Genomic DNA, 13,751 nt, shown 5'->3' with positions numbered 1-13,751 from the left:
GATGAAATGGACAATTTCCTAGACAAATACCAGTTACCAATGTTAAATCAGGACCAGATAAACCATCTAAACAGTCCCATAACCCCAAAAGAAATAGAAGCAGCCATTAAAAGTCTCCCTACAAAGAAAAGCCCGGGACCAGACGGTTTTAGTGCAGAATTCTATCAGACCTTCAAGGAAGACCTAATTCCAATTCTTTTCAAACTATTCCACAAAATAGAAACAGAAGGTACATTATTACCCAACTCATTCTTTGAAGCCACAATTACACTCATACCTAAGCCACACAAAGACCCAACAAAGAAAGAGAATTTCAGGCCAATCTCTCTTATGAACATTGATTCAAAATTACTCAATAAAATTCTAGTGAACCAAATCCAAGAACACATCAAAACAATTATCCATCACGATCAAGTTGGCTTCATCCCAGGAATGCAGGGTTGGTTCAATATTCGGAAATCCATCAATGTAATCCATTATATAAACAAACTCAAAGAAAAAAACCACATGATCATCTCACTAGATGCTGAGAAAGCATTTGACAAAATTCAACACCCCTTCATGATAAAAGTCTTGGAAAGGTCAGGAATTCAAGGTCCATACCTAAACATAGTAAAAGCAATATACAGCAAACCAGTAGCCAGCATTAAACTAAATAGAGAGAAACTTGAAGCAATCCCACTAAGATCAGGGACTAGGCAAGGCTGCCCACTCTCCCCCTACTTATTTAATATAGTATTGGAAGTCCTAGCCAGAGCAATTAGGCAACACAAGGAGGTCAAAGGGATACAAATTGGAAAGGAAGAAGTCAAAATCTCACTATTTGCAAATGATATGATAGTGTACTTAAGTGACCCCAAAACTTCTACCAGAGAACTCCTAAACCTGATAAACAACTTTAGCAAAGTGGCTGGATATAAAATTAACTCAAGCAAATCAGTAGCCTTCCTCTACTCAAAAGATAAACTGGCTGAGAAAGAAATTATGGAAATGACACCCTTCAAAATAGTCACAGATAATATAAAATACCTTGGTGTGAACCTAACCAAGCAAGTAAAAGACCTGTATGACAAGAACTTCATTCCCCTGAAGAAAGAAATCGAAGAAGATCTCAGAAGATGGAAAGATCTCCCATGCTCATGGATTGGAAGGATTAATATAGTAAAAATGGCTATTTTGCCAAAAGCCATCTACAGATTTAATGCAATCCCCATCAAAATTCCCACTCAATTCTTCTCAGAGATAGAAAGAGCAATCTTAAAATTTATTTGGAATAACAAAAAACCCAGGATTGCGAAAACTACTCTCAGCAATAAAAGAACTTCTGGAGGAATCACCATCCCCGACTTCAAGCTGTACTACAAAGCAATAGTGATAAAAACTGCATGGTATTGGAACAGAGACAGGCAGGAGGATCAGTGGAATAGAATAGAAGACCCAGAAATGAACCTCCATACCTATGGTCACTTGATCTTTGACAAAGGGGCTAAAACCATCGAATGGAAAAAAGATAGCATTTTCAACAAATGGTGCTGGTCCAACTGGTTGTCAGCATGTAGAAAAAAGCAAATTGATCCATACTTATCTCCTTGTACAAAGCTCAATTCCAAGTGGATTAAGGACCTCCACCTAAAACCAGCCACACTGAAACTAATAGAAGAGAAACTGGGAAAAAGCCTGGAATACATAGGCACAGGGAAAAAGTTCCTGAACAGAACACCAATGGCCTGTGCTATAAGACCAAAAATTGACAAATGGGACCTCATAAAGCTGCAAAGCATCTGTAAAGCAAAGGACACAGTCAATAGGACAGAGCGGCAACCAACAGATTGGGAAAAGATCTTCACCAACCCTACATCTGATAAAGGGCTAATATCCAAGGTATACAAAGAACTGAAGAAATTAGACTCTAGACAATCAAAGAACCCTATTAAAAAATGGAGCACAGAGCTGAACAAAGAATTCTCAACTGAGGAAGTTCGAATGGTTGAGAAGCACCTAAAGAAGTGTTCAGGATCACTAGTCATCAGGGAAATGCAAATGAAAACAACACTGAGATTCCACCTCACACTAGTCAGAATGGCTAAGATCAAAAACACAGGTGACAGCACATGTTGGCGAGGATGTGGAGAAAGAGGAACACTCCTCCACTGTTGGTGGGATTGTAAACTGGTACAACCACTATGGAAGGCAGTCTGGCGGTATCTCAGAAAATTCAACATAATGTTACCTGGGGACCCAGCTATACCACTCCTGGGCATATACCCAAAAGAAGTTTCAACATACAACAGGGACACATGCTCCACCATGTTCATAGCAGCCTTATTTATAATAGCCAGAAGTTGGAAAGAACCCAGATACTCTTCAACAGAAGAATGGATGCAGAAAATGTGGTACATTTATACAATGGAGTACTACTCAGCTATTAAGAACAATCAGTTCACATAATTCCTAGGCAAATGGATGGAGTTGGAAAATATCATCTTGAGTGAGATGACCCAATCTCAAAAGAACATACTTGGTATGCACTCACTGATAAGTGGATATTAGACCAAAAGCTCACAATGTCTAAGAATCTACATATAGACCACATAAAACTCACATAGAAGAAGGAAGACCAAAGTATGAATGCGTTGGTCCTTTCTAGAAGGAGTATCAAAAGTTTCAACCAGAACTCCCAAAGTCTAAACCAGAGAGCACAAAGGGAGGGACTCACGCACCTGTATAGGGAATTGAGGGTGACCTTGTTAGACTTCAGTGAAAGTGGAGAGCCAAGGTCCCCGAAAGTTTGGATCCCCTACTGTGTGGGAATTCGAGAGCAGGGAGATGGGACTGGGAGGATGTTTGGAGCACACCATCACAAAAATTAGGAGGAGTGGGTATGGGATAAGGGATCTTGGGGGAGAATGAGAAAGGAGATAACATTGAAAGGTAAATACATATAATATCCAATAAAAAACCCACACAGATAAAGGATTTTTTTAAAAAAGGGAGTTTACTTATCTTAAATTAATTTCAAAAGTTTCTAGGAGTTGCAAATTGGCTAAGATCCTATTTTAAGCTCTCCACAAAAGAACTTAAATCTCTGTTCAATATTCTCAAGAGAGAGGTAAACCCTAACTTCCTCAACAGTTAATTGACAGAAGAGAGGTAATCTCACAAAAAGTAGAAAAAGCTATTTCCAATCGATATATCATATAGTCTGATTAATTGTCAGTGGTCCTATAAAAGTCCTTTGACAAAAGATTATTAATATAGATTTATATATCCTTAAATAAGGTCTTCATGACTCTCTGAGTGTAGAAGGAGCAACTGTTGGCGCTTCTGCCCTGATTTTACAAGAACTCTGAAAAATTGGCTTTAAAAACAAAAGAGGGGGAACGGTACCCCCTCAGAAGGAGCCCCCCTGAAATACTCTCCATCATGCCTTGTTCACTTTTCTCTCTCTAAAGCTGAAAGCTCAGGGCAAATCTCTTGCTGACCATGTTGGTGACCTCGGGCACCACCAAGACCAACAAAACTTTGCCACAGATATGGGAAAGGACCCTCATACCCGTAAAGGGAATGCCCCAGACCCAGTTCTCTTATGGAGCCGAGGACTGATATGCCTGTCGAATACCACAGAAGGCACAGCTAACCGGCTACCACAAATATTAATGAAAAAAATAGATACTCTCACAAAGCCAGGCCCAACCATAAATACGATGAATAACAATTTACATCCAGGGAAGAGAAATCTCCCTGAGAATCCCCTTCTTTTTTCTTTCCAGGTAAAAATGAATCACCCGTGATGCCTGCTATTAGAAGTTCTAATCCAGATGGGCCAGAAGCCAGGATCCTCGCCCTTACCCTCACACCCTACCTTTTCCCACCTGCACAAGGTTCCCTGAAGCTTGGCAACTGCACGATCCTGCTTGGCAACTGCAGATAGACTCAAAGCAGTGTACCATATTATCTGAAGAATAGCAAGGAGACCATAACTCAAGCAGTGTACCATATCTTCTGAAGAATAGCAGGTTGCAGTCCTCCTCACCCCCACGAATAACTAGGGCCTGCCGGTCGGGTCAAGTGGCACCCAGACGTGGGGCTCGAGGCACGGACCCCTCTGGACCGACCCTCATTGAGAGGATGTGCGCAGGACATCAAGATTGAGCGAGACAGAGATCGTCGCCCGCGACCTGTCATCCACGGAACCAGGTTGATGCTGCCATCAAGAAGATGGTTGAAGTTCATTACCATCAGCCGAAAATTGAAGAGGATCCAGAAGTGACTCCGCAGGAGACTGACACAGCTGCCAGCTCCCCTGCCTCCCCCTACGGTCGACCGCTAGACTTCCACGCCCTCCAGAAGGGTTCCTGGTATGCCTGGCTTTGCCCCTGTTTCTCTCGCTAGAGAGCTTGGCCTCTTGATCACCACAACAAAAATTGGCTTTTTCCTAAACCAAGGCCACCCTTGATATGGCCGCTAACATTGGGGAGCCTTCGTTTATGACAATATTACACCCCAAACTGACAAATGTTTGGTAAATTGAACATTTACAAGGGACTAGGATGGCTGTGAGTTAGCCCAATGACGGGATTATTGTAGGTCCACTTCCCAGGGGCCCACCCAATGCAGCCGAAAAGGAGTGCGTGGTGCTGGGAGTGGGTGCAGCCTACATGGCCTAAGACAGGGCTCTCACCCTCCTTTCACCCACATCGGAGTCCCTTGACGTTGCCCATCGTCGACAGCCTAAAACCTTCGACCATCGATGTGACTCGTCTCACATCAGTGTTTTGGGGTTGTGAACTTGTCTAAGACCCCCCCATAATTAGACATCCAAATTCAAAATTCACATAGTTGGGATTGATCATAAGATGCCTTCTCTAACTAAACAGAGAAGGGGGAGATGCCAGAAGCCAGGACCCTCGCCCTTACCCTCACCCCCTACCTTTCCCCACATGCACAATGTCCTCTGAAGCTTGGCAACTGCAAGATCCTGCTTAGCTACTGCAGATAGACTCAAAGTAGTGTACCATATCATCTTAAGAATAGCAGGGAGACCATAACTCAAGCAGTGTACCATATCTTCTGAGGAACAGCAGGTAGATCATAATTCAAGGCAGTGTACCGTATAGACCATGACATGTTTCAAGGCACAGGCCAAGAAGATTTTGTACTTTTCCACCACCTGGCCCCTCTTACCCCCTCCCCTTGTAAAACATGCTATAAAAAAGCATTTCATGTTCAAAAATAAATAAATAAATAAATAAATAAATAAATAAATTATTTAAAAAACAAACAAAAAAATCATATGAATATAAATCATTCTACAAAGTGCATTTTTGATAAAGTGCACTTTCGAAAGTGTGTTCTTGTTTCAAATAAACCATGTTTCGATGTACATGCTTCAAACAATATATTTAAAGAGAAATTGAGTAGGAGATGTTTGTTTAATTCTTATTATATTCTAGGCATTGTATTATTGTTCTATATACTTCATATAATTATTCTAACATTCCTGAGAGGTAGGTCAACTTGCTTTTTTCTTACAGATGAAGAATCTGGACTCAGAAAGTTTTGATAGCTTGCCTAAAGCCAAACAGTACAGTAGGTAGAAGACATCTGGATTCAAGCTTCTTAGCCTCAAAATGGATATTCTTTCTCCTTATTCTGTTGTTACATGAATAAATGTTCAAGGCCTGGTCCTCATCTGCAGGGAAGAGAAGTTTGAACCACATCCTCCTGGATGCTTCTGACAGTCGAGGATTCCAGGAGTGAAAATCTACACAATGCAATAAAGATTCTTTACTTCCAGAGGAATCCAATCAAATTCCCTTTAAGTATAGTGTTCCCCTAGCTCACATAAGTGCTTATTATTTCCAGATCATTAACTGTTTGACATAGAGATTTGGCTGAGAAACTTAAAGCTCAAGTGTTAGAGGGCTCTGCCAATTGAAAATCAGTCAAATGTGGATAATGGCTTCTGTTACTATAATACAAGTCTACAGGAAAATGTGATTCAATTTATAAAAAATCCTATCAAAGGCAGCTTTTCAGGAACTCATCTGTCGAGTACAACAAGGTACACCTGTGCTATATTACCCAAATAAGTTCCACCTGGAAGACAGATGACTGCACAGATTTAAAGGGGGAAAATAATTTAATAAAGACAAGACATTTTTGAAAAGCAAGAGTTTTTCAAAGTCCGTCCATTATTGCTCTTTCCCACTTAAATGATTCTAGTCTATGACATCCTGAATTTCAAGTTAAGCAGACTCATTAAATTTAGCTAAGCGCTGGTTGACGAATTTTCATTCACAGACAGATGTGAGTTGGTCATGGGAAAGGCCTTTCAAGTGTCATTCCACAGTATGGAGAATTGGGAAGGGACCAAATGGAGAAGAACAAAACAAACAAACAAACAATACCCATTCTTTGTTAAACTGTCTTTAATTGTAAGCAAATACATAAAATGGCCATGGAAGTTATGTTAATTTAAGCCCTAGAAGCTCACTCTAGATTCTACAAAAACTGAGGGGCCTGAGAACACCAAAGTAAAACAAGCCATTGAGAAAATGTATAATCCCTTTAGGATATTAAAAAGATTAGGATGAACTATTTGAATGTCTGGGAAAGTAGGACTCCAAGAACACTTTCTAGGTCTGTAGGGTTTAGCACACAGGATACTACTATAGTACATATTCCTCCCCAGGTAACAATGCTTTGTTTTCAACGGATCTCTTTCCCTGTTCTGTGTCTTGCTTATCATCTCTCTTAGTTTCTGTGGCTTCATGTAAGACAATGTCATTCATTCTTGTTTTTTTGTTTGTTTGTTTGTTTGTTTGAATGTTTTTTGTTTTTTTGAGACAGGGTTTTTCTGTGTAGCCCTGGCTGTCCTGGAACTCACTCTGTAGACCAGGCTGGCCTCGAACTCAGAAATCCGCCTGCCTCTGCCTCCCAAGTGCTGGGATTAAAGGTGTGCACCACCATCACCCGACAATGTCATTCATTCTTATATGGGCTTTTGTGAATCAAAATATCACCAGACTAAGAACTTAGCATCAAAAGCCAGACATCTATTTCATTACAAAGATCTCTCTAGACATAAAAGGAGTCAATCAACACTGCCTCCTATGATCATGTGTCACAGTAATAGACCAGCACAGGATAAACAAATATATGCAGCCCATCCAACCCACCTCAATGTCACCAACCTCTACTTATTCTCTTTTTAAAAGAATCAAAAAAGAAAACAAAAAGGATCTCAGTTAGTAAAAACAATAGTGCTATTTACAAAGACTGATTATACTTGGTGTTTTTGACTCTGACTTTGAAAAGCAAGGCATTTTCCTGCTTATCAAGGAGGTCTGATGTGCTTAGCATGTAGCATATGGGTTCTTTATCAAACCCAAAGGACCAAGGGGAAGATTTTGGTTGATTGATTAATTTATGTATAACTGTAAATATTATATATAATTGTTATTTATGATTAATAATAAGGTGTAAAAATACAATTTCATATTTTTCCCTTCTGTAAAATGATGATATTGAATATAGAGCATCTAGTGTTAATACAATCACATTGGTTTTAGGGTGATTGGGTATTTTGCCATAAGACAAAGGATTTTCCAATAAAATTATCTGTGTGGATTTTAATCAGAAACCTCTAGAATAATATACCAATCATCTATACATTATTAGAAATAAAATGACTATGAAATCTAAAGGGATGAACAGTATCACCCACCTGTGAACCCTATGAACTACAATATCAATCTGCTAGGCACGACGTACTCACTGTCCCAATACTGGCAAAACTGTTAGGGAAGTAACCAACCATTCTCTGCCTGAATTTAAAGTCTGCTCCACAAGAGGGAGTTTATACCACAAATCTGGTCACAATCACATGGCTGAGGATGTTCATGGGATTAACTTACTACAATTGTTTAGTAAAATTGTCAGGGTGCTAAGCTGCCTTATTATTTGTGTTTATGTCCATAAACAATTGCTACTCTCAACTCTTAATCAGAGACGCTTCTATTTGGAAAGAACAGCAATAAATGCAGAGACACATGGCTGCTCTGAGTGCTGAGAATAATGACTGCTTCATGCTCAGCTCTAAAGACATATCATTCAGACAGGGATTATTGTGGAAGAGGAGGCAAAACAAATGTAAAATATGAATGGTAGAGAGAAACGTTACAAAATGCTGTCTTCTGGGCATGGCACAGACAATGCAGCCCTGCTGTTGCCTGCAATGGCCATATACTAGACTCAGCATTTCCACTGTCAATCATAAATCAGAGAGAGTTTCACAAGGCCACACATTTCCTGGCAAACTGTTGGCTACCAACTAACCCTAGGGAAGTCATTGTCTGCTGATATTTACTCATTGGTGAGTCCATCAGGCTCCAATGGATATTTCCATTCTCACACTCACACAAATGGCCCTGGTTAAACTCTGTGGGTCACAAAACCAAACAAAACAGATGGACACAGGAGAGGGCCTTATAGGAAGGGATATGGGTAATAGTGGAGACAGAGGGATTAGAGAGGTAGAAGGTGGTGGTAATGAGAATGTACTTTCTCCATGTATGAAAATGTCAATAAATAAATTCAATACAAATGGTGAAAACTGTAATAAACTCCTTCAGAAATAGTTTCCTTACTTTATCTCTGGGGAGACAAAAACACAACAAGGAAATCAAGCTAGAGTTTTCATAAAATACTGTTAAAGTTAGAAGAATACAGAAAATATCCAAACTAATTTTGTTCCCCTCAAAATTGTGTTACTTTTGGAGGCCATATGAATATCCTACTGAGGTTACCTTTGCCCCTAAACTTCTAATGTCATCTAAGGAAAAGTTTCCACAGCCACTGGAGCTGCTCCTAAAAATTAGTCCAAAAGATGTCCTGTTTCTTTCTTACATAAGCCAACAAAATGACATTTTTCTAGGTTGTACTTTTCATATGAGTTTCCATACTTAAAGATTTTTAATATCTACAAATGTCCAGTCCACCACCGATATTTGCCGATATTCAGGGCATTCCAAAGAGTAGAATGTAGACTTTGAAGACAGTTCCATAGTTTTGAGCATGGTGGTATTTTTGGATTAAGTGTGTCATCTACACAGGTGGCTGCTTTGAACAAGAGTCTGCCCATTTCTGTGTGTGTGTTCAGGTCACCAGAGTACACAGCTACAAAGAAAGTTTCAATTTTCTTGTCTTCTGTGCAAATAGCATTGCTTGGAATCTTGTAGTGCTAGGACTCTCTGCACATGCCCTACTCTGTTTGAGGAAATGTCAGATTATCCCTTCAGAGTAATCCTCCTAGTCTTTATGAAGGACATTTTTACCACATTAAGGCAGAATATCAGACCCTTAAAGATTACTTATTTTAAAGCAAGCATCTTTTCTTCCTGTAGAACTACCAAGTATTATCCATGATTTATTGTTAGTTATTCTTTGTTGTAGTTTTGGGTCTACATAACTGAGAATTCCCTTCTGGACATGGTTTGGTATTATACATTTTTATATTACACTATAATTTTTATGTGACAAAAATAACAAAGTTAAACAGATTTTTATCTCAAAATAAAAAGGTCTGGGCTGACTTTGGTCAAAGGCCTTGGAATGTAAGCCTCAGATCTGCTTGACAATGTTATTGCTGATGTAATTTTTCTTTAATCTTTTCATAAGCCAAAAAAAATTCACAGTGAGGAGAAAGATTGGAAAATAATGACTAAAAAAAAAAAACTCTAAAATTTCCATGAATAGGAATTGTACATCAACTCTACTTAAAAGGTTAGGTTTACAAGTCACATTAATCAATATTTTGTTTCATAGCAGATGTGGAGGAAGTTAAAAGTCTGGATTCCAGAAAAAAAAAACACCTAAGAATACTGAAAAGTATTACATTTCACACACATGGGGGGAAAAGGAGAAAAGAGGAAAAAATATATATGTGTGTGTGTGTGTGTGTGTGTGTGTGTGTGTGTGTGAATGTAATAGGGATGAAAAATACACAACCAAAGTTATCAAAAATCACTGTGGAGAAACCACATTTGAATGCTTCTAGGAGTTTTCTTAATGAAACTTCAACATCACAAAGCCATAAATAGCAAGCACACATCTTAGTGTTCCACAGTGTGATCTAATGACCCACCTTGTGGGGGTGTACTTTAACACTGTCTTAAACACATATCTGTATACTCTGTACCCAAACTCACGCTTTCCCCTTCCCTTTCCCTACTCAGTCTCTGACTCTCTTTTTTCGCCTATCAAAACATTAAGGTTTAGTTTCATGCCTTTCGTAGATATTTCATCATTTCTATTCATTCAGTATTTTCTAGATGTCCTCCAGGACTGTCTCTCTACTAAGTAAAGTGAGGAAGACAAAGAAAGGCTTAACTGTGGGAGGAAAACAGCACAGATAATGAGAAATACTCACATATAAAACAGTTTTGAGAAAAGAATCTCAGAGAGAAAACATTTGCTGCTTTACTGGCATCCACTTGATCCTGACACACTCATTCATGCCTATTGTGTTCCCGGGTGTGCCAGCCACAATGGGGAACAGAAGGAAGCAGGATAGAACCTTTTGTTCTCACCTTGAGTACATCTTTTAAGGCTTCACAGCAACTTCTTCTTCTATTTCATTTCTTCATAAGATTCTCCAAATCACATCACTGGAGATCAAAGGTCATGTCAGCCCCCTTTCAACCTGGTTGAAACACAATTACGAATACCCTACTAGTTCCAATCAGTTGTTAACTCTTGCAATTATTTTTAAGACTGGTTTGTGATTTCTGGTAACAAATTAGTGAGTAAAGGAAAACAGGAATAAACCATTTATTAATACTGAAAATAAAACCAAAGGTATTGGGTCTTGGGGTAAACAGCATTTGGCTACTGTGAAAGACAGAATGAGGATCTTCCAAAGAAAAGGCTTATCTGGAAGAACTTTACAAGTGTGGTTTAGGCATCATGGAAGAAATACTAATTTTAAGACAATTTTATTGATTGTTAAAAGTGTCTTTGAGAAGACAGGTAATTATAACAAAGTATAATGTGCAGTCAAATGCTCTACCACTGAACTATATGCAGTATAGATTGGTTCCTAGCCCAACTGTCATCAAAGAGGCTTCATCCAGCAACTGATGGAAACAGATGCAAAGACCCATAGCCAAACATTAGGTGAAGCTGGGCAGAAGAAAAGGAGGAAGGAATGTAAAAGCCAGAGAGAAAGTCAAGGACACCACAAGAAAACCCATGGAATCAACTAACTTGGGCTCATAGGGGCTCACAGAGACTGAGCCTTTAGCCAGAGAGCCTGCACGAGACTGATATAGGGCCTCTGTGCATATGTTAGTTACAGTTGTGCAGTTTGGTCTTCTTGTGGGAGTCCTTAGTGGGAGTGGAGGATGTCTCAGACTCTGTTGCCTGACTTTGGGTCTTTTTCCTCCTACTGGGTTACTTCATACAGCCTTATAGGAGAGAAAGTGCCTAGACTTACCACAACTTGATATGCCATGGCTGGTTGATATCCATGGGAGGCCTGATGTTTTTTGAAGGGAAATGGAAGAGGAATGGATGGGACAGTGGATGTGGGGTGGTAGGAGAGGAGGGAGGGGAAACTTCAATTAGATGTAAAATTAATTAATTAATTAAAAAAGAAATATGAGTACTGTCATTGAAATTGATGAGGTTTTCTTGTCTTGATAATATACCCTGAATATAAAAGAAAGAAAAATGGAAGGAAGGGTTTTATATTGAATTCACTATATGATTAGCATAGCAACAGATGTTTTCATAAACATTATGTTATATACATTTCACAACTACCCAGTGGTTTACAATTGCTACTTTATAAGTGGTCACACAGCTTGTAAGAGAGTGGATCTTGTGTCTGGAAGGGAGACCCCTGCCTTTCCAGTGAACTTCAAAGCTGCACTTACTCAGACTACTTTCTTCCATGAATGGAAGATAGGTTGAATCTCTGGGTTCCCATCACTCAGGACTCATAGTGACTTCAAATGAGCCTCTCACATTTTTCTTTTGGTCCCTGAACAATCCTGGCTCAGAAACAGTTCAGTAGTAAGCAAGGAATTCAAAATCATAAATGAATGATTTCAATCTAAAACTTGACTTCCCACCTGAGATAAGCTGTACTGTGAGGCAAAGGAATAGAACTTCAATGAGTACATCATGATAAGTGTCACTAAGAACAGAAGGTGAGATAAAGGGATGGATGTCCTAGGATCACATCATCCTACAATGAGATCGAGGTCCAGATATCCAGAGATGACTTCACCAGGTGGTGGATTATGTTGATGAGTCTTGTGACAAGGAGGCAATCCTGTGAAGATCTGCAGCCATGACTGGTGGGAAATATTTCTAGAAGAAAACCAGGAGGGCAATAGCTCTGATGAGAAAATAAATATGGCAAACAATTGAGAAGTGGAAAAGGAAGTCAGAGGCTCAGGCAAATCTAGTTTTCTTCCTTTACTAAGGCAATTGGAAGTTGTTTCCATTGTGGGGACAGCTAGTGAAAGACCTCCATTAAAAGAATAATGAGACCGACTTCCATCTTCAAGAGTCTAATCCCTATGTTAGAATATATGACAAAGATCTCACTTTCCAAAAACCACGTTATTTCTATTTTGTAGACTCATCCCAGGCCTGATGTGGAAGCTTCATGGTGCTCAGACTCTAGGGTTCTTTTGTTTGCATTTGCTTATGAAGGGGATTGGGGAATGACTCAGTGGATAAGAGCATTGGTTGCTCTTTTAGAGGACAGAAGTTCAGTTCCCAGCATCCACACTGAGTAGCTCACCATAGCTTGTAACTTTAGCTCTGGGAATCTAATGCCTTCTTTGACCTCCACAGGCATTCTCCTGCAAGTGCACATGCAAGACATACATAGAATTAGAAATTGAAGAAAGTATCCAATTTGTGTATTAAGTAATCAATATGGGAGATATAGTAATTTGAAAAACATATTCGTTAATATAAATTCCTATCTACATTCTAAAAAGGGGTTTCAGTAATAGTCAAAAACAATTGAGGAATATGTCAGAAAATACTGTTATTAAAAAAGAAGGAATCAAGTTGGAAGATAGAGATGAGCTGAGGTTGCAACATTAAATAAGATTTCCAGGGTATCTCATACATGAACATTTAGTGTGGCAGTTAACAGAGACTATCTGCAGGAAGATCATTCGTTGATGTAACAAGCATCATAGAAAACCCTAGATCAATAATTTAGGTGTGTGATGGATAGGAAAAAAGGATAATAGATAGGTATGTGGAAAGTAATAAAAGAAATCCCAAATGACCGGGCCATCAGTTCACAAGATATTATAGCCCTTTACTCAGACCTTGTTAGATGAGATTGTTGGGAGGGTTTGATAAATAATAGTGGGGATACATTGATGTGAGTTGAATTCTTAAAGGATCTCATTGGTTCTTTTATTATGAGAAGCAGGAAAAACAGAATATAGAGAAACGGGAGAAGGGGTGGAGAAGAAAGCAGAGGGGACGAGAGGAAGGAAGAAGCCTAAACTTTGTTGTCTATTTTCATGGATGACAAAACAATGGTTTCTTCAGCTGGATCGTCATGAGCTTAGCTGAAACCTGAGTGTTTATTTTCAAAAAGAAAAAACTGAAGGACTTTCTATATAGTTGCTCCAACCACTAGACTCAGTGCTTTCCCAAACAGCACCCAAATATACAAGTGGCTCTTGCTTCAGTGTTCTTTCTCCCACAAA

Source organism: Grammomys surdaster, unplaced genomic scaffold (assembly GCF_004785775.1).
Source record: "Grammomys surdaster isolate TR1022 unplaced genomic scaffold, NIH_TR_1.0 170, whole genome shotgun sequence".
Classification (NCBI taxonomy): Eukaryota; Metazoa; Chordata; class Mammalia; order Rodentia; family Muridae; genus Grammomys; species Grammomys surdaster.
The sequence above is the reverse complement of the archived record's forward strand: the minus strand, read 5'-3'. Positions refer to the sequence as shown.